Below are 23,452 nucleotides of genomic sequence, written 5' to 3' on the forward strand. Positions count from 1 at the left end.
AAACTGAGGGAATTTTATCCATAATTTTTATCCGTTTTAGTTAGTTTTATAAACACACAAAACAGTTTCATTTAGTTGTCATTTTTTTCTTTTAATTATAGTTTTTATTTATTTCAGTCAACGAAAATGTTTTTACAATTCTAGTTTTCGTCATTTCGTTAGTTTTCGTTAACAATAATAACCTTGGTATCGTGGACAATCCCAGTTAATGAACTGTATCAATAATAGTAAAAAGGAGCAGCTTTAGCCAACATGGCTAGTATCCTGCTGTAGTCCCCAGCCTGATGACAATAGGCACCCTAAAAAAATAATATATTACAGCACATTAATTAAAAAGAGAGAGTTAAGACAGCTAAGAGACAAGATAAATCAATAAAGATAAAAAAATAAACGGTGAAGCATCAGTACAATCATACAGAGAGCACATATAATGCATATGTTTATAAGCTGAACTTTAACCTGCTGCATTTCAAATATTTTTCTTTTTTTAAATTTTTATATTTTTCCTTTTTTTTTGTCTTTAAACATTGGTATTCGAAATAAAAAACAATAAACAAACAAATACCGGTATGTTATATGCACGTCTAGGTTAAGTTATATTCAATTAACAGTAAAAACTGTAGAAATGTTATTGATAAAAGAAGACTATTCAGTATTTTTCAAGATGAGATTATTGTACATGTTGTTACGTTATGTTTCCCATAGATCAGTGTTTTTTTAAATGAGGTATTTGGAAGAAGCCCAAAGGGTACTTGAAATTTTTTGGGGAAAAATACATTTAATAAGTCATCATGTTCTGAAAACAAAATAAATATTGAGAATTAATGCTGCAAAATAAAATACAATAACTACATTCATATAATGAAATTGACACTCCTGACCTTCATTTCATTTAAATATTTTTATTTTTCATATTATTATTGTCTATCATCTTGTTTAAGCTTTGGTAACATTTAAAGAACATTTCTATTTTATTTTATTCAAGATGAGTTTATTTGAGTTATTAAGTCTTAATATTTTGTTGATGAAAGGTTCATTTATTCATTGTTTACCGTTTAATTTATTTTTATTTTCAATGAAAGAGGGCACTTTTCAGTTTATATTTTGCACACAAAATTTGCTTATAAAGATTTGTTATTTTTATTATATTAAAGTCAAATATACGTTGTTTGTTTACAAACCTTTGGCCCAGGAATACATTTTACCTCATTTTTTCCAATCAAAAATGCTGAAGTGAGAGTTGGGGGTAGTTGGCGAAAAAAACATAATATTTCAGGGGGTAGTCTACTGTTAAAAGTTTGAGACCCACTGCCATAGATAATATGCATTTGGTTTAATAGAGAGAATGTTTTAGAAATATTAAGCCCATAAAACAAGTAAAACTAGACGCAAATATTGTCATGGATGTCAGAGACATACTTCACAGGATGATCGATTGGGCTGAGATGATTGCTTTTGTCTAAAGTCTTTTGCTCCTTGATGTAAAATAAAGTCAAGAAAGTAGAAGCTGTGAAATGGTCTCCACTTTTCTCTACACTTATACATAAGATTTTCACCCACTTTGAGGACATAATACACAAACATTCACCAGCATTGAATGCATCAATGGACTGAAAAGATGTTGGTGGTCAAAGGTCGTCAGTTAATGTCACTGTGTTTTTTATATTTTCTTATTTTTTTGTGATTGGGTGCAAACATTCAGTTGGACTGATTAGGTTGAGGGCAAAGGTCAGGGTTGCTGTTACCTCACACAAGGCATTTTGAGCCATAAGGGCCAGTAACTGAGTGAGTAATGAACATACGATGAAAGAATAAAAGAATAGTAGAAACTGACAGACCTTATGTTTCTTGTTTTTTAAGGCTCTGTTACCAAATTATCTAAATTTAACCCATAAAGACCCAGTGCTACTTTTGCATCAGAATTTTTTCTCTATATTTCACCTTTCTTGAGAGATTTATCACCATTTATTATGACATTATCCTCTGTATTTTTTTCATTTTTTGTGTGAACATCAGATATTTTCCTGTATTTAATGTTGTGATAATGTGGATGTTCATAAAAGCTCAGATTAACCCATAAAGATCCCAACATCCACTGGCGACCAAAAGTGTCTGCTGATGTTAAATGTTTAATACCTGTTGATCCACTAATCCCATCAATATGTTGAAATAACTGGTGTTAAATACAGTTTGTCATCTTTTCATGGTCATCAGACATGACCCATTTGGACGTTCAGAGGCTCCGTAGTTACCATGGAAACACCGTCATCTTCTACAACATCAATTCAACAGTAAAATCCACATAGTTTGACAAATGACAGTAGGTTTATGTTCGGTTAATGACATATTTTACTGGAAAAGTCACTTTGTCCTCAGTTTCCTCTGTTTCTGATAAAATAACCTTTGAATTTACTCTGAGTTTTTATGAAAATCTACATGACCAGTAAATTAAATAAAAGAAAATACCTGATTTTCACTTAAAAATGCAAAACACACAGAAGATAATATAACTAGGAAAGCACAGACCTCCGCCAAGGCAGATCAGTAACACCCCCCCCCCCCCGATTACCACCAAAATTTAATCATTTGTTCCTTGTGCCAGTATCAATATTTCCTGAAAATTTCATCCAAATCCGTCCATAATTTTTTGAGTTATCTTACTAACAGGCAAACAAACAAACAGACACAGACAAAGAAACCCCGATGAAAACAAAACCTTGGCGGAGGTAATAATAAATGGTGGTAAATCACTTAAAGGCTGAATAAAGAGAAAAAAAAAATCATTTGGGAACTGCCGCATAAGTAGCACTGGGTCTTTATGGGTAAAAGTTGAGGGTTAGTATATCAAAAACAGAGAAAATGGAAGAAAAAGTGGGTTTTTCAGCTAAATCTATCATTAATTGAACATAAACCAAGCATCTCCATCCACTGTCATTGATCCAACTCCATGGGTTTTACTGGTGAATCAATGTTGTAGAAGATGACGGTGTTTCCATGGTAACTACGGAGCCGCTGAACATTGAAATGGGTCATATCTGATGACCATGAAAATATGACAAACTGTATTTTACACCAATTTTTTACATGTGTTGATAGGATTAGTGGTTCAGAAGTTATCAAACATTTCAGATCAGTAGATGGTTTTGGTCGTCGTGGCTGTTCGCACAACACTGAACCACATTTCAGTTTCTTCCTTTCTTACATAGAGTTTGTGTTGGAGTATGTATAGTGCTGGCAGTAAGCCCTTTGTGAACATTAGCTGCATTTCTAAACTAATTAACACGTATCTTATCTGCCTACATCGATGATTAACACTCTGTACACTCAACTCTAAATAGAGAACTCAGTTTAGATCTTCTGTTGCTCCTGTGTTCTTCAGTGTATCTACAGCAACAGTGTGCAACAAAAGCACAGAAATGGAAAAAGTAAACTGGCTACAACTTTATATAAGCACAAAACTGCAATATTTCATATTGAACCTTTTGAACCACAAACTACAAAAGTGAAATCACAGCCAAGTTTATTTTATTTTATTTTTTACCCAAAAAGACCCAGCGCTATTTTTGTCAGTTCCCAAATTAATTTTCTATATATCTAACCTTTCTTCAGTGATTTATCATGATTTAGTTATATTATCCTCTGTATTTTGTATTTTATCAGTATAAATCAGGTATTTTCCTGTATTTAATTTACTGATCATAAAGATGTTCGTAAAAGCTCAGATAAAAGATGAGGGTTATTATCTCAAAAGCAGGGAACACTGAGGAAAAAGTGACTTTTTCAGTCAAATATATGATTAACTGAATTGTTTATTATTGTTTATTCGCATGTATACAAGACAATAAAACATAATAATAATAATAACAATAAAAGACATGCCGGCGAAGCCAAAAACCAAAGTGGTTTATCATGGGCCTCCCCAAAAACTTGAAATAAAAAAATTATTTGCAGTGTCTAATAATGATATACAATCATTATTAAACAAAATTAACTAAATGAAGGAAATAAGTCAAAAACAAGTATAACAAAGAAACTATATACATCGTGAGCGGTGCACGTGGAAATAAATAAGAATCGACAAAATTATGAAACGAAATTCAGAATGAAACTAATATGTTATCTATGTTTATCTGAACATAAACCCAGTGTCTCCATCCACTGTCATTGATCCAACTCCGTGGGTTTTAGTGGTGAATCAATGTTGTAGAAGATGATGGTGTTTCCATGGTGACTACAGAGCCTCTGAGCATCCAAATGGGTCATATCTGATGACCATGAAAAGACGACAAAGTGCATTTTACACCAATTATTTACAAGTATTGATAGGATTAGTGGATCAACAAGTATTAAACAGTTTACATCAGTGGATGCTTCAGGTCGGTGATGGATGTTTGGGTCTTTATGGGTTAATTATGATTATGTTATAGATGGTATGAAGGCTGAGTCAATGGAAGATCCGGTGTTGTTGACGAAAAACCACATAACGGCTCTAGGTGAGGCTCTTACATGAGCTCATACTTTGAAAAATCCTCATAAATCAATCAGCATTGTTTGATTCTGTGTCATTTTTGGATAAATCCAGCCGATCACATGCTGTTTGTTCTCAGTTTTCTCACACCAGGGTTCTGGTTTCACGGTGTTAAGGTGGTTAAAACAGTTAAAGACAGAATTTCACTGCCAGAAAGTGAGGATATAAAACCAAAACTGGCCTCTGTGACACATGACTGGTTTGTTATCAGACAAAAATGTGGTATCAGATGAACAACAATATGTGCAGAACAAAGACTGAGAAACAAAAACAGGTGCATGAAATGCCTCATTTAAATATGTCACAAAAGTCATAAAGTACTTCGACTAAGGATTGTAGATTGTTATATTTTTATTATTTAACCCTCGAAGACCTTAACTGCAGCCAACAGCTGAAAGAATCATCTGAAATAAAATATTTAATAGGTTTGGAATCACTAATCCTATCAATACGTCTAAATAATTCAGGTAAAATGCAGTTTCTCAACTTTTCAGTGGCATCACATATGACCCACTGGGAGGTTTAGAGTCTCCATTGTGAATATTTATTTACTAGTAAAACCCATATAGTTTGAGTGACAGCAGCTGTAGACAGTGAATGGTATATATTCTCTAAAGCAGGGGTGTCAAACTCATTTTAGTTCAGAGGCCATATTCAGCTAAATTTGATCTGAAGTGGCCTGGACCAGGAAAATAATAACATAATAACCTATAAATAATGACAACTCCAAATTTTTGTCTTTGCTTTAGTGTAAAAAAACCCCCATTAAATTATGAAAATACTTACTTTTATAAACTATCAAAAAAAAAAAAACCCTGAAATTTAAATTAAAAAACGTAAGAAAATTTAGTTCAGTTTTAACAATATTATTCCTCATCTTATCATTTCTCCATTTGCATTATGGATCAGATCTACAAAGACACTAAACACTGAGGAACAGGCAGAAAAATGGTTAAAATTGTGTTTAATTTTCTTTAGACGTTTCAGGTTCTTCATATTTGTTCAGGTTATTCACATTTTAGTGTTACAGGATAGTTTGGAAATGTAAATATATTCATAATTTAATGTTATTCTTTGCACTAAAACAAAGAAAAAAAAATAAGTAGTTAATTCTAGATTTTTTTTGGCTTAATTGAAGATTTTTTTTGCTTAATTGAAGATTTTTTTTTACTAAATTGAAGATTTTTTTTTTTTTGCTTAATTCAAGATTTTTTTTAACCTAATTGAAGTTTTTTTTGGCTTAATTCAAAATTTTTTGCAAAATTTGAGATTTTTTTGGCTTAATTGAAGATTTTTTTTACTTAATTGAAGTTTTTTTTGGCTTAATTGAAGATTTTTTCCTTAATTCAAGCTAATTTTTTTTTTTTTTTTTGCTTAATTCAGTTCAAGACTGTGGAATTTTTGCACTTGGCAAAAACATCCCAGGGCGAGAACTGGACCCTTTGGCATGCCGCAATTGGCCCCCGGGCCACATGTTTGACACCCCTGCTCTAAAGTCACTTTTGCTTCAGTTTTCTGTTCTTGATACGGTAACCTTTTGAATTTACTCTGAACTTTGATGAACTTCTACATGACGAGCAAATTAACTACAGGAAACTACCCACTTTTCACTGAAAATTGCAGGGGGTGAAATAATAAATGATGATAAACTGCTTTAACAAGGTTAGATGTAGAGAAAAAAAGAATCATTTTGAAGTTGGCACAAAAATAGTCGTAGGTCTTCAAGGGTTAATGAATGTCTAAACTTAACTCTGTAGATTATCCTATATTATAAAAGGGGAGTTGGTGCTGTGTGTGTGTATCTCAGGCATCACACAAAATCCGGAAAGGGCTGACTGCTGCAGTTTGGCATTCTTATGTATTTTTGGTCGAGGAAAAGACTAGTGAAAACGGCAAGTTGATAGGACCAGTATTTTGGGAGATATTAGTAATTTTGGAATACAATCGCCTCTCAATGGCCAATCACATTGCTATGCCCAGAATCACAGAATCATCATTGAAGTGGGTTACCTAGCAACAGATAAGCAATAGTCACTTGACACTGCCAGACATGCCAGTTGAGAGGTTAGTCAACTGAAAATGCCAGTGGAATTTACCAAGAAAGTAAAGGAATGAACTGGATCAGAGGATCTAGAACCCGAGGTTCCCCACAAGTCAATGCACTAGTTTCTTTATCAAACCAACAGTGCTTTTCAACTGCTGCCAGATATATTAATGAAAATATCATTAAAATATTAATGTTGTTGTCACAGTGGGCAGATTTTAATGCATAGACTGAAACAACCAAAACCATTTACTGATATAAAATGTGTAATACCTGTTGATCCACTAATCCTATAATAACTGGTGTAAAATGCAGTTTTACATCTTTTCATCGTCATCAGATATGACCCATTTAGACGTTTAGAGGCTCCGTAGTTACCGTGGAAACACTGTCATCTTCTACAGCATTGACTCACCAGTAAAACCCATGGAGTTTGATAAATGGCACTGGATGGAGACACTTGCTTTATGTTCAGTTAATAATATATTTGCTGAGAAAATCACTTTTTATGCAGTTTTCTCTGTTTCTGATATAATAACCCTCAACTTTAATCAAAGCTTTAATGAACATGTACATGATCAGCAAATTAAATATAGGAAAATATGTGATTTTCACTGAAAAAAAACACAGAATACAAAGGATAATATTATAATAAATGGTAATAAGTCAATTAAAGGAGTGATATTTTGCTTTTTTAAATGGAATTATGCATTTTAAAACATTTCCCTGTGGTCTACATAGACTGTAAATGCTATGCTTGGGTCTGATTTCTTCATTAATTCAACTCCACAGGTCCATCTTCAACCCTATTTCTGAGTAATGACACCAGAAAGGTCATTTTGAGCGCTGGCCCTTAAAATGCAAATGAGCCACTTCATGCCCCACCCCCTCCAGGTTGTTGACTGTGTTGCTCTGTCCCATTCAACCAATACCTGAACATTTTAGGTAATCGGCTCGAAGTTTGGACATATTTTCAGTATGGACTACAACCGCTGCTGCTGACAAACAATTATGTCGTACTCTGGGAAATGTTCATCGGAAGTCTTGACCTTATATGTGCAAATATTGTGATGTAACTAGTTATAGATGCAGGGTGTGATTTGGGAAAAAAACAGAGGGGGGGGGGGGGGTTTTTTTGTTTTTTTTTGTTGGAACGGGGGGTAGCAGTTATATACGTGGGGGTGCAGTCCATAATGTAACTAACGTAACTAATGCTGACGTGAAACAAAAGTGAAGCTTTATATACTTTCAACGTCCAACTTCTATTCCTCTATTATACAGTGGATCTTACATGAAATTTTCATAACTTCTAACCTGTATCCACTAGACCCCCTCCACAAATGCTGGGCCCCATGAATTTGGTACGCTTAACCCCCCTCTTTACAGCTCCCCAGTGCATGGGGACATTTGACCATTCTGAGACTGCCAACAGTTAGTGCCAGTAATGTAGGCCATAGGTGCAAGAAAACTATCACAACCTGCCTGTTATTTCAATTGGTTGCCCCCCCCCCCCCCCCCGCCTGAGGATGAAATTCATTGAGCAGAAGTAGGGATGTAAAAACCAGACGGGGGGGGGGGGGGGGGGGGGTGTTGATCTCCCCTATCCCCCCCAACAAATCGCACCCTGTATAAATGTAACAAATTAAGAAGGAATTAAAACAGGTTGTAGAAATCCACTCGATTTTTGCCAAAATTAATATAAAGAGAGTTTTGCAGTACCTGGAGGGTTCAAATTCAAACTTTATGAACTATTAGGGTCCAAATACACAAATAAATGTACCAAAGATGAATAAAAGTGGGTTTAGCAAAATATGACCCCTCTAAAAAAGATGAAATCTAGAGAGAAATGTATTTGGGAACTACCACAAAAGTAGCACTGGGTCTTCAGGGGTTAAACAACTATAACAAGACTGAATTTTCCGGCAGAAAGCAGTCAGTCATTTCTGCAGCTTACAGATACATTAAATAATATATTTCTCTCAAATGCGTTTCCTGTTGTAAATTACATCTATATAAATGTAATTTCTGGGAAACAGCATTGTGGGTTCTTGTCGTGGCTGGAACCATTGTTGTTCATCATTTCCCATCTCTCCCTCTCTTTATTTCCCATCTTCTCCTTATAGTCAACTCTATAAAAAAAAATGAATAAATATGTTGTTTTTAAGTGCTTTAGGAAACGACAGCCATTAAAAGACACAATCACAGAGCGCTGAAACAAGACAACCGAGGGACGGTGTTTTAGTCATAGAGGAAGTAAAGTAACCTATGATGTCAAAGCGGTGACAGGTGGGCTTTTACTTTGACACACAGCCGCTCCGTCTGACGCTTTGGCAGACAAAACACTCATAGTTATCCAAGCTGCCAGCCTCAAACTAACTCATGATGTACAACGACAGTAACAGCCAAGTTTGAGTCTCATGGCCTACAGTTGCTCAGTGCAATTATGTTTGTTTTCATTTACAGCCTTCCCTCCTCCCTTCATTTTCTCTCACGCCAAACTCCAGCTCCCATTAGGCTCATCAGAAAAGACCTACTATTGATCTGCCTGTTCCTGAACAGCACAGCAAAGCAGTATTATACAGAACAGAATAGAACAGAAGAGAAGAGAAGAGAAGAGAAGAGAAGAGAAGAGAAGAGAAGAGAAACCAGCAGCATACAGAATAGAATAGAATAGAATAGAATAGAATAGAATAGAATAGAATAGAATAGAAACCAGTAGCATACAGAACAGAACAGAATAGAACAGAATAGAAACCAGTAGCATGCAGAATAGAATAGAATAGAATAGAATAGAATAGAATAGAAACCAGTAGCATACAGAACAGAATAGAATAGAACAGAATAGAACAGAATACAATAGAATACAATAGAGACCAGTAGCATACATAACAGAATATAATAGAATAGAATACAATAGAAACCTGTAGCACACAGAATAGAATAGATACCAGTAGCACACAGAATAGAATAGAATAGAATAGAATAGAATAGAATAGAATGAAACCAGTAGCATACAGAATAGAATAGAATAGAATAGAAACCAGTAGCACAAAGAATAGAATAGAATAGAAACCAGTAGCATACAGAACAGAATAGAATAGAATAGAAACCAGTAGCATACAGAATAGAATAGAATAGAATAGAATAGAATAGAATAGAATAGAATAGAAACCAGTAGCATACAGAACAGAACAGAAAAGAATAGAAACCAGTATCATACATCAATCAATCAGTCAATCTTTATTTACATAGCACTTTTCATACATTAAGGATGTAGCATAAAGTGCTTTTGTCATGTCGGCTTTTGGACTTTGTCTGTCTTGTCTGTTTTGTTTGTCATTTCCTGTTTTATTTTGTTTAGTTTCCTCATGTGTCTTGTCTGTTGTCTTTACTTCCTCTCCCTGATCGTGTTCACCTTTTCCCTGATTACCTGACTCCTCCCTGATTATCTCCACCTGTGTCCAATTGTCTTCCCGCCCTCCTGTGTATTTAAACCCTCAGTCTTCCCCTGTGTAGTTGCCAGTTTGTGCTCTACAACTTGTGTTCACTAACCAGCGTTTTGGATCCTGTTCGTTTGTCTGCCGTGTTTGACCCGTTTTCGTCCTTCGACCACTGATTCAGCCTGTTCCTATCCTGCCTGCTCGTTATCGACCTGGTTCGTTACCCGACTCTGTCTCTGCCTACTCCCTTTATCACCTCAGCCTCCACCGATTACCTGTGCTTCGACCTTCGCCTGGATTACTACAGTGAGTTTGCCTGTCCCCCATGTACCGTTGCTTGTGTGACTGCTTTTCCGTGTATGACCTGGCTTGTTTTTTGACCACCCTCTGTTTGTCCCTAGTGGGGATTCCGTTGGGGTTTTCCCGGCTCGGCCAAGCTGGTCGTCTGCCGTATCCACCCGCAGCCCAGACGTTTTTCCCCGGATCCGGTGGCCTCACGGAAGTTGTATTATCTCTGTGTTGTATACTTACCCCTGTAAAAGTGTTTAATAAAAACACTAAACCTTACTGGATTTTTGTGGTCTTGCTTTTGGGTTCAGCCTTTGTACTTAGCCTATCACAGCTTTACATATAAGTTTAAAAATCAGCCCACCCACACACACCCACCCACGCAAACATATGCACACCCACAAGCACGCACAGACTAACTGAGCACGAGAAGACCAGAAAGTAAAAGAGGAGGTGCTGTCTCAGGGAGCCATTCACACCAGGAGGCAGCCGCCGACCCCGGCAACCAGGCGCCAGCAACACAGCGCCGCATCACAACCAGTGGGAGAGGGCCAACTGCCACCGCATCGCGGCGGCAGGGACCCCCACCCACCAGAAGGGAGCAGACAACAGTGATAGAAGGCACCACAGCTGCCCCCTGGCACAGAGGGCTCCCTCTGATGAAACACTGGAGAATAGAGATAAGAAACATTAAAAACCTATAAAAGCATTGATTAAAAGATTTTAAATGTAAAACATGTATATAACTATAATATAAATATTAAGCATTAAAATGATAAAACAGAAGCATTGGTTAAAAGAATCTTAAGACATATATAAAAATATAACTATAAAACCTTAGAGTGGATAAAACGGAGGCATTAGTTAAAAGCCAAATTAAAGAGGTGGGTCTTGAGCCTGGTTTGAAAAATTTCTACATTCTCTGCGGCCCTGAGGTTCCCTGGCAGGGAACATAACAGAGTAGAATAGAATACAAAACAAAACAATAGAGTAGAACAGGGTAGAATAGAACAGAAACCAGCATCATATAGAATAGAATAGAATAGAACACAACACAACAGAATAGAATAGAAACCAGTAGCATACAGAACAGAACAGAATAGAACAGAATAAAATAAAACAAAATGAAATAAATAGAATAGAATACAAAACAAAACAAAACAAAACAATACAGCAGAACAGGGTAGAACAGAATAGAAACCAGTATCATACAGAATAGAATAGAATAGAATACAACAGAACAGAATAGAATGGAAACCAGTAGCATACAGAACAGAACAGAATAAAATAAATAGAATAGAATAGAATAGAATAGAATAGAATAGAATAGAATAGAATAGAATAGAAACCAGTATTATACATAACACAATAGTATAGAACAGAACACAACACAACACAACAGATCTTTCTTGTCACTGTCACAGGAACAGGAACAATGAAAATCCGTTTATCAGCTCTGTTCTGTTTATCAGCAAAAACACATTAGTCTAGTACAGTATAACATGAACATATCCACTGTTAGTACTTGTACTTGCAGTAGTGACAGCAGTTATGGGTAGATGTGACAGTTATCAGTAGTTATACTAGCAAGTCATTGATTTGAATTTTATTTGAACACATTTACATTTTTAATTGAACTGATTTGTACATTTGTTGAACTTGTTGAACTTATCATGTTTTACATACATGTATATGTAAAATTTTAAATAAAACACAAAAATGAGGGGACTGGAAGCTACAAACATACAAGGCCTTTCATGTTTTTTGTTCTTCCTGATGTTAAATGTCCTCACTCTCATGGTAAAAGTATCAGAAAGGAAACCATGTGCTGTATCAATGCAGTGTCTTAGATTGTCTTATTAATGACGTGCTGTAGAACAAAACAGCTGATGAAGACAGGATACATTGTTAATAAGGTAAAATTAATTAGAGAAAACTGTGACAGGAAACAATGATCCTGATTACACACAACAAGGGTCTGGAAATGAGACTTCATTATTTTTATGCTCCTTCCACTGTTTTTTTCTCCACATTTGGTCCATTCTAAACACTTTGCTTTTGACAATGCATTCCAAAGTGAAGATTCATAAATACTCAGGATTGTGTGGGTTGATGTATCTGAAAAAAGCTGTTATTCAGAAGGTAGTCAGACTGAAATAATGTCACTTATTCAGGTGCGTCCTCTGAGCCACAGTCAGTATGATAGTATTTCAGTAGATAAACCCATGATAAAACCAGTCAGCGATCACAGGAACTCTAAAGAATAGGATTCTGATCTACGTGTTAGTATTGTTTCATGCATAATCAATCCACAAGCACTAGGACTTTCCCTTTCTGTCACTGATATTTTATCAAAAAATGTGCCCAACAATAACCCTGTTGAATTAAAAAGCACATATTTTGTCTTCTGTTCACTATAGATGTAAAAGCTGTCTTGCTCCTAGGCTGGGTTTAACACTATCCAGTGAAATAAATGTCTAACCCTGACATCACATTAGGTTTAGAGGACAAATAAATAACATCAGCAGTCGTATCATCTCAGACAAGCCATTAAGTAACGTACACCAAGTAAAGGCTCAGGGTAGAACTAAGAGAAACTAACAAAAAACACTATACAATAGGTGGTACCAGGCACAACAAACCCTGCCCCTCGCACATATTTTAGCTTATTTTGGCATCGATCCAGCTGATGTCATCATGTCTATGCATGTGGTGATGTCAGCCTATCAATTACTTCTAAATGCGTGCCAAGTTTGGAATAAATTTAAACAAAACTGTTTATAGACATTTGAAATTTCGCCCATTATAAGTAAATGGGAGAGAGAGTAAAAAAAAAAAAAAATCATTAAAAATGTGAACTTTGACCTACTTTTCCCAAAATGTAATGACATCTATTCTGTGTTACTGGCAATCTATAAACCCAATTTAGTTTGAATTCAACCAGTAATTTTACTGATACAGACGTGTGAAATTTCACCCATTGTAAGTAAATGGGGAAAAACATTTGAAAAATTCATAAAAAATTTTAACTTTGACCTACTTTTCCCAAAATGTAACCACATCTATTCTGTGTCACTGGCAATCTATAAACCTAATTTGGTATAAAGTCAATCAATAGTTTTCCTGCTACAGACATGTGAAATTTCGTCCATTGTAAGTAAATGGTAAAAAACAAAAAACAAAAAACAAGATTTTAAAATTCATTAAAAAAAATGTCAACTTTCACCTACTGTTCCAAGAAGGTAATCAGATCTATTCTGGGTCACTGACAATCTATAAGCCCTATTTGAATTCAACCAATAGTTTTGCTGCTAGAGAGTTAACAAACAAACAAACAAACAGACAGACCAAACTAAAAACAATACCCCTTGCCTCCCCTTCGGGGGGTGGGGTAAATATGGGCCAAAAAGTTCTTCTAAAAGATGGTTTGGGTAGAAACCCTCACCACCCACTAAATATATCAAAAGGATTAAAAAAAAAAAAAAAAACTAAAACTGGACCCTCAAAACCAAAGACTAAGACAGCTGAATGATTATTTTAATGTTTATTTTAGTCCTTGACACATAGGCACAAATGTTGTTTTGTACTATATTGTAGTGTAACGTTACTGTTCACCTCCACCAAAGAGGTTATGTTTTTGTCGGCGTTGGTTTGTCTGTCTGTTTGTCTGACTATGTGCAAGATAACTCAAAAAGTTATGGACAGATTTGGATGAAAATTTCAGGAAATGTTGATACTGGCACAAGGAACAAATGATTAAATTTTGGTGGTGATTGGGGATGGAGGAGGGTGGGGGGGCCACGGGGGCCCACTGATCTGCCTTGGCGGAGGTCTGCGCTCTCCGAGTGCTTCTAGTTTGTAATGTATTGCACTGTCTTGCTCTGTACTGCACTTATTCCGCTGTATCGCTGTGTATTGCACGGATCACTGTTATTTATTTATTAAGTAAGTTCTCTGTATTTAACTGCGGATGAAAATTAGCACTGACACTAACTCCGGCATATTTACATGTTTATACTGAAATGGAATGTATAAATGTGCTAATTTTTTGGCAGTTCCCAAATGAAAGGTTCTCTTTATTTAACTGCGGATGAAAATTAGCACTGACGCTAACTCCAGCATATTTATGTTTATACTGAAATGGAATGTATAAATGCGTTCATTAATGTGCACTGTCCCACCTAAATAACGATACATTCAGACAAGTGGAATTCAAATGAATGGGCTGCAATTCTTTTGTTTTAACGGCAAAATATGTAGAAACTGAACAGTGACTGACATCCTCCTTATGTCCACACCCACTCAGGACATTTACCCTCAGTTGTGGTAAGACATGTGAACCCACTCACCCCTGATCAACAGAACCTGAAGGTGGGATCTGCCTGGAACGATGAAAAAACAGCAGAGTTTCGACACTGTTTCTGCATGTTGTTTGAAATGAATAGTGATGTATGAAGATGAGAAAAATCACAGCTTGTAAATGTTAATGTGGGCCACTGGGAGACTCCGCTGTGTTACTCAACTGTGACATAAACCCACTCAACTCTGTCCAATTGTAAAGTCCACGACAGTTGAAGCCATTAAAGCCGTGCTGCGATGCCACGCACCCGTCTCTCTATCTGGCTGCCAGCTGGAGGGGCTAAACAGTCCCGCGACCTTTCACTGTCACCGTCACTGTCTCTCTCTCTCTCTTTCCGTCTCTCTCTCTCTCTCTCTCTCAGAGTGAATCATTCCATTAAGATCTCAGCATGTTGCAGAATTGAACACAGCCGATGGGCTCGTGGCTGCCACATATCCTCCATGACAACCAGTGATCGATGACGAATGATGCCGCGCTCTAATGAAACCAGGCAAAAGGATTAAAAACAACTCTCCATAAGTTGCCGGGCTGTTAATACATTCCCCAGTTGCATTTCTTCACAGAACCTCTCTGCTGCCTCACTCTGCAATTTCAGTTGTTCTGTTTACCCCATCATTCACCGTGAGGAGGGTTTGGAGTAGTGCTCAGTTTCAAATGGCAAAAGTTGAATTAACCCATTCAGACCCAGTGGCAGGGTTATAATAATGTTGGATTTTTCATTATAGTTTAGTTTATTTAATTTTGACTTTTTTTTTCTAATTCAGTTAGTTTTAATTAGTTTTTTGAGCAGGTTTGCTAGTTTTATTAGTTTTTGTTTTTTTTTCTAAATGCTTAGTTTTAGTTTAGTTTTAGTTTTTTCATATTTTTTCTCTTCTTCGCCATCATATTCACATAAATCCCATACAGGACTCTCCTGCTTTAGTCTCCATGTTTCCAGGTACAGTTCGGACCAGAAGACAATTTTAAACCAAATGACTGACCGTGAAGTGTCGTATGGTGTCGCTAGCTAAAATTGCCAGAGTGAAATAAATCAATTTCGTATCAATCCGACATTGACAAAAACAAAAACGAAGGGAATTTTATCCGTAATTTTTTATACGTTTTAGTTAGTTTTGTAAGCACACAATACAGTTTCAGTTAGTTATCGTTTTTTTCTTTTAATAATAGTTTTTATTTATTTCAGTTAACGACAAATGTTTTTTCAATTCTAGTTTTCGTCATTTCGTTAGTTTTCGTTAACGATAATAACCTTGCCCAGTGGTAGTTTTGAGGCAGTTCCCAAGTTATTTTTTCTCCATATTTAACCTTTCTTAAGTGATTTATCACCACTTATTGTAATATTATCCTCTGTATTTTGAGTTTTCTCAGTACTACTACTAATACTACTACTAAAAATACTACTACTACTACTACTACTACTATTAAAAATCCAACTACTACTACTACAAAAATAATACTACTATTACTACTACTGCTACTAAAAATACTACTACTACTAGAAATAATATTACTACTACTCAAAATAGTACTACTGTTACTACTACTACTAAAAATACTACTACTATTACTATTAAACATAGTTCTACTATTACCACTACTATTGCAAAAAATACTACTACTACTACTACTACTAAAAATACTACTACTACTACTATTAATACTACTACTACTACTAAAAATACTACTAGGCAAGGCAAGTTCATTTTTGTATAGCACATTTCAGCAACAAGGCAATTCAAGGTGCTTCACACAGGACATTGAAATAAAAAGAAACACATTTAAAACATTATAAAAGAAACATGTAAAAGGTGATTAAAAACAGCAAGTAAGAAAACAACACATAAAATCAAATAAATAAATAAATAAATAAATAAAAAAAATAAAAAATAAAAACACACACAAATTAAAGTAAAAGTTGCAGTGCAGAGTTTCTAAAGAGAATATAAAATTTAAAAAGTCAAAAGCCTTTTAGTCAAAGGCAGCAGTGAACAGGTGAGTCTTTAACCTTAACTTAAAAGAACTCAGACTCTAAGCAGACCTGATATTTTCTGGTAGTTTGTTCCAGATATACGGAGCATAGAAACTGAACATTGATTCTCCATGTTTAGTTCTGACTTTTGGAACACAGAGCAGACCTGTACCAGACGACCTGAGTGGTCTGGATGGTTCGTACTGGACTAGAAGGTCTCTGATGGATTTTGGGCCTAAACCATTCAGTGCTTTATATGCTAGCAAGAGAATTTTAAAGTCTATTCTCTGAGAGACAGGGAGCCAGTGTAGAGACCTCAGAACTGGACTGATGTGGTCCACTCTCTTGGTCTTAGTGAGGACTGGAGCAGCAGCATTCTGGATCAGCTGCAGTCGTCGGATAGACTTTTTAGGTGGACCAGAGAAGATACTGTTGCAGTAGTCAACTCGACTAAAGATAAATGCATGGACAAGTTTTTCAAGGTCCTGCTGCGACATCAGTCCTTTAATCCTAGAAATGTTCTTGAGGTGATAGTAAGCTGACTTTGTAATTGTTTGTATGTGGTTTTTAAAATTCAGGTCTGAATCCATGACAACACCCAAATTCCTGGCCTGGTCTGAGGTTTTGAACTGAAGTGACTGGAGCTGTATGCTGATTTTAAGACACTCCTCCTTGGGTCCAAAAACAACTACCTCAGTTTTTTCTCTGTTTAACTGAAGAAAATTATGGCCCATCCATTCAGATATTTGCTCCATGCATTTACCCAGTGCTTGTATGGGGCTATGGTCACCTGGGGACATTGAAATGTAGACCTGTGTGTCATCTGCATTGTTATGGTAATCTATTTTGTTTTTTTCTATGATCTGAGCAAGTGAAAACATGTAGATGTTGAACAGAAGGGGCCTCAGGATGGAGCCTTGGGGGACTCCACATGTAATTTTGGTCTGCTCAGATTTAAAGTTACCTATTGACACAAAATAATCCCTGCCCTTTAAGTTGGATGCAAACCAATCAAGAACTGTGCCAGATAGTCCCACCCAATTTTCCAGTCGATCAAGTAATATATCATGGTCGACTGTGTCGAATGCAATAGTACTACTGTTACTACTACTACTAAAAATACTACGACTATTACTATTAAAAATAGTTCTACTATTACTACTACTATTACAAAAAATACTACTACTACTTCTAAAAATACTACTACTACTAAAAATAGTACTATTACTACTACTATTAAAATACTACTACTACTACTACTACTAAAAATAGTACTATTACTACTACTATTAAAATACTACTACTACTACTACTAAAAATAGTACTACTATTACTACTACTAAAAATACTACTACTACTACTACTACTACTACTAAAAATACTATTACTACTATTACTCAAAATAGTACTACTGTTACTTCTACTACTAAAAATACTACTGCTGTTATGACTAAAAATAGTACTACTATTACTAATACTATTACTAAAAATACTACTACTGCCACTACTACTACTACTACTAAAAATACTACTACTACTGCTACTACTACTACTACAAGTACTAAAGATACTACTACTACTTCTATTTTTACTACTATTAGTGACGTCCGTCAGCCGCCAAACTTTGACGTACAGATTGTCCATATAAAGTGAATGGGAGTTCAGAACACAGAATTCGCCTCCGACCATGAAGTCTTTGGCAACGTCGAACCGACATGCCCCCCCGAGCCCCTCTCACGATTTCTGTGTGTGGAAATAGTCTAGTTGTTATTATTATTATTATTATTATTATTATTTTTTTTTTTTTTTTTTTTTTTTAATTTTTGTCATTCATGTTTCATTTGTGATTAATTGTAATCAATATCTACTGTAGATATAGATTTGTTGTTGTTGTTCGTGTGTGCCATATGGGGATGTGTGATTATATATGTCAATGTATGTAAAATGTCTTATATATTTTGATGAGCAAAACCAAATAAAAATTAAGTTAAAAAAAAAAAAAAAAAGGTGATTTTAAATTTATTTTTTGATCTAGATGTTAACTGTCCCTTGGCCAGCCCCATTTACATCTGAGGTTGATGTATTTATTTTACACTTAACCTACTGGTGCGTGTCTAAGAAGCCGGACATGGGGAGAACATGCAAACTAATTGGTTGGTACTTCATGGTGTGAGGCGATAGTTCTAACCACTGCACGGCCCATGTTGAACATCAGCTTTAACATATTATCCCATTCCTTGTTTGTGAAGAAATATTAGTACTTTTACACTTCAGAGATGGCAGAACACCCCCAGATGGAAATCCTGAGTGTGAATGAGTTGATGGAGACTCACTCACTAGAATTCATGTAATTATTCTCTTTCCCTTTATTTGTACTTTTCAATTTTGGCTGAATGGTACTTTTGAGGGCTGTAGACCGACTGCAGTACCTCTCATACTGCAATAATCCTCTCTTTCACTTACATTGATCCAGCTTTGAAAGACCTGGCTTGGGGTCTCACTGGGACTGGAGCGAATAGCTTCAATTGATACGGCTCAGGACCACCATGGCCCTTAGTTCACTTAATATCAGCTTCAGGGGAATCAGGAGAGGGAAAAGTCCTCCACGTCAAAAGAGTACTCTGTGGTGTAGGCGCCTTTCAATTCCATCATCCTCCATTTTTCAGTCCTGCCTCACACATCCACACACATACTACGCACACATTTTTATCAGTATTTTCCAGAATTATGAATCGGGTGGAGTTAAACGTAGAGCAGGACGGGAAATTATAGTTTACCAAGCAAACCAAACAACATGAATGTAATCTGTCATGTGCACAGCCAAAAAATGTTCCTAACTGGTTGTAAATAAGGAAAAGTAAGAGATAAGAGTGGAAACAAGTTGTTTAACCCTTTAACCCCTGATGTGTCTGTAGTGAGCATTCTGAATGTATGATTTATTTTAAATATTCATAAAAATTCAACCATTTGCTCAATAAGAAAAGTTTCAAAACATGCTGATAGAATAGACCTTGTTCTTACCATAAACATCTGAGCATGCTCAGTTTTGTGGGCTGGGCAATATATATTATGCACATATGGAGGATGTGGATAATAAAAGTTTAAATGAATTAAAAAAAAAAAAAAAAAAATCATTAAACTTGCCCTCAGCAAAACTCTGCAGTAGTCACAGTGTTTCATGCTGAAGTTGAAGTTCTAGGTTTTCATGCAGTTTCTGTATCAAAGAGGGCATGACGCTACAGAGAAGGAACGGAATAAAACTACAGAAGTCACTGCCGTGTAAGAAAAGCAGAGGGAGAGTCTGAAGTGGAAGTTTCGAGGGTACAACGCCAGCTGTGGGACAAAGCTGTTTAGCAAATTATCGCCCAAAGCTTTCTGCACCTGTGTTAGTGGAAACCAACGCTTCACATGCATCAGTTTTATGGACGACAACACCACACCAGCAAACAATGGAGAGAGGAGCAGTAGTCGAGCAAACAAGAGAGCGAATGAAGAGATAACGGTGTTAGTGTAAATGAGAATCAGATAAGTATGTAATTGTTTCACTGTGGTTGTGTTCTAAGTCACCAGGGATATCCAGGAACAAAACAAGGTAAGCAAAGGTAGTTATTGGACAGAATGAGTAACTGAGATTTTTAGTGACTGGTTTGTGAAATTAACTCTATAATATAATATAATATAATATAATATAATATAATATAATATAATATAATATAAGTGCTGTCAAATGATTACATGTTTTTAATCAGTTTAATCAAAGGGTTGCTGTGGATTAATTTTCAATTAATCACAATTAAATATCACTCATTTGTGATCTATATTAATCACATTTCATTTTGCATGTGCAAACAGACTCAAGAAAGAAGGGAATATATGCACTTAACGTGTTTAATAAACACCTTCAACAGTTTCAACAAAACAACTTGAAACACTTGTTCCGTCTTGGTTTTTTTCCTCGTATTTCCATCCAGAGGGCCAGCGTGTGCTGTTTAGTATCTTCCATCTTTATGGGTTGGTTCTGCTGCCTGTCACTACCGGAGCAACTGTCCATTTGCGCATGCACATCGGTAACTCTACTTGGGTAAACTGCTCCAAATGCATTGGCAGAGACATTCAGAGTCATTCTGCACTACAGATGGGTTAATTGCGTTAAGATTTTTAATCAGATTAATCATGATGATGGAATAATCAATGTTAATTTTTTTAATATAATATAATATAATATAATATAATGTTTTAGGCCACAAGTAGGTTTGTTGTTTTTAGGCAAGAGTGGGATGATATGTTCTAAGGTACTTATTTACATTTTTCACTCTCTGTAACAAAAAACAACTAAAATCTAGAATAAAAACAAACAACAAACAACATGTCTTGAACTGTGTAGACATTAATTACATTAAATACATGGCTTTCCTGCAGAAGCCATGCATATATGATTTGTTGTTGTTTTTCTTTTTTTATTTTAAAGCTCATGTATGACATTTCCCTCATTCTTTTGTTGTATTTTAATAAAAAGCTGGAGAAATGGGCCACCCTTGTTTTATACAGTTGCAATCTAAGACTTTTGCACAGTACTATATATGTATAATTTCCAGCAAAACCACATTTAAGTCAGGTAAAATAAGATTAAAAAAAAAAAAAAAAAAATCAATGATGTTATATATTTTACCATATTTTGTATTTGCATTGTAACACATTTGCAATACTGTACTATTGTGTACATAAGTGCTAGTATTACATTTTAAGAAGTAATTGTGCATAGTTTTCTTGAGGGTTTATGGTTAAATTAAAGCGGCGGTTTGAGCCACAGAAGCATTTGTTTTTGTTTTTCAGATGGTCACAAAGGAATAGTTAGATGTCAAAACTGGATGGTGAACTTATTGCCATACATTTTATTTACAGGTTAGAGATGAGAAGGAGAAAAAAAATAGCTGAACCAAGTAATATTTCAGTCCCAAAAAAAGAGAATAGAGAAAGAGAAAGCTCCTCTTGATGGATGTGTGGGTGGATGGTAAAAGAGAGATGGAGGCAGGATATAGGGGAAGAAGGTGGGTGGGGGGGGTTGAGATGAATGAGGGACATGGGCCCAGATGCTCAGATAAATTATTCACTTGGTTCTTCAATACTGTCCTGCCAGCTGCCTTTCATTGAGCCTGTCAGGTGCCCACTAAGGATGGCATGGGAGGAGAAGTGTCACTCACCATGAGGGGAGAAGAAAAGGGAGCTGGAGAGGCATAAAGACAAAGATGGGATTTTATTCAAGCACTGGATGGAAAAAAAAAAAAAAAAAAAATCTAGCATTTGTTTACCACTAGGGTCTGTGTAGTTTAATTCCTTGACATCATTAGTCTGCTTGATAATGATTCAGTTGGGATATCGGTTCCACAATGTCGTCACATCAAATGCGTCATCATGTCATTTCTATTTTTTTTTTTTTTACTTGTCCAGTGCTGCCTTTTAGTGCTGAATAAATTTGATTCGCCAAGGGAAACTTCACAAAGTATATGAGGCTCCCCTTGTTATTCTACTTTCTTTATTATAAGTTTTGTTGAACCACATTTCAATGCTGGACCTGACAAATGGGGGGGGGGGGGGGGGCAAGGAAGAAGAAGGTGGCGAAGACCCTCACAAGAAAATATCAACAATACAAACAATAACAACCATGGTGATAATTATAATGGTAACAAGAACTACTACAAGAACTGAGTAAACCGGGCAGAAAAGAAAGAAAAAAAAAAAACTAGAAGCACTCGGAGAGCGCAGACCTCCACCAAGGCAGATCAGTGGGCCCCTCCCGTGCCACCCCCCACCTCCAATCACCACCAAAATTTAATCATTTGTTCCTTGTGCCAGTATCAACATTTCCTGAAATTTTCATCCAAATCCATCCATAACTTTTTGAGTTATCTTGCACACAGACAAACAGACAAACAAACGCCGGCAAAAACATTGCCTCCTTGGAGGTAAAAATTACAATAAAATAAAATAAAACAAATAAGACCTATTAAATCAGGAATATTTCATATTTTTGTTCAGAACGTGTCCGATATGGCATTAAGGCAGAAGCGATCTAAATCAGTGACTCTCAACTGGTGGGTTGCGACCCAAAAGTGGGACGCAAACCTGTTGTCAGTCAACCTGTTTTCACTATTGTTTATGAATAATCTCCATGTCATATAATTATATTTACATGACGACGACTTCAGAGTTGGAGTCAAATACAAAATGTTAGAGTATATTTGATAATAAAATGTAATGAATACAAAGCTAATTGTACGATAGTTTATTCCCTAATCCAATGATAATCAATAAGAGAATCTATAGTGAATTAAATAGCTAAATAAGATAAGACTGATAGAATTGATATAAATTATTATAAATATTTACCGTACTTTCCAGGCTATAAGGCGCACCGGAATATAAGCCACACCTAACTATAAGCCGCAGGTGTCCACATTGTGACATGAGTTATTTACACAGAAAGATGGTAAACAGAAAGATTATTTAAGTATTTATTTCCATACCTTAACTGCTTTTTTTCCAAACAGTGCCTGAAACACGGCAGTAAAACGGCAGGAACACGGCTGGTTCAAAAACCCAGAAAAGTCATTGATCTGTATCTTCATCTTCCTTCTGCTCATGAAACCACTGCAGTCGTCTTCTTCAGTGTCAGAGTTGAACAGCCTCAGCTCCGTCACACTCCTTCTACGTCTCTCCTCTGTTGTTGCCCAATGGCACTTCTGTGCTGCAGCTCTATTTCCTTCTTGGACAGACACATCGACTGCTTTTAACTTAAAAGCTGCAAAATATGCATTTCTTCAGT

This window comes from Sphaeramia orbicularis, chromosome 19 (genome assembly GCF_902148855.1).
Source record: "Sphaeramia orbicularis chromosome 19, fSphaOr1.1, whole genome shotgun sequence".
Taxonomy (NCBI): Eukaryota; Metazoa; Chordata; class Actinopteri; order Kurtiformes; family Apogonidae; genus Sphaeramia; species Sphaeramia orbicularis.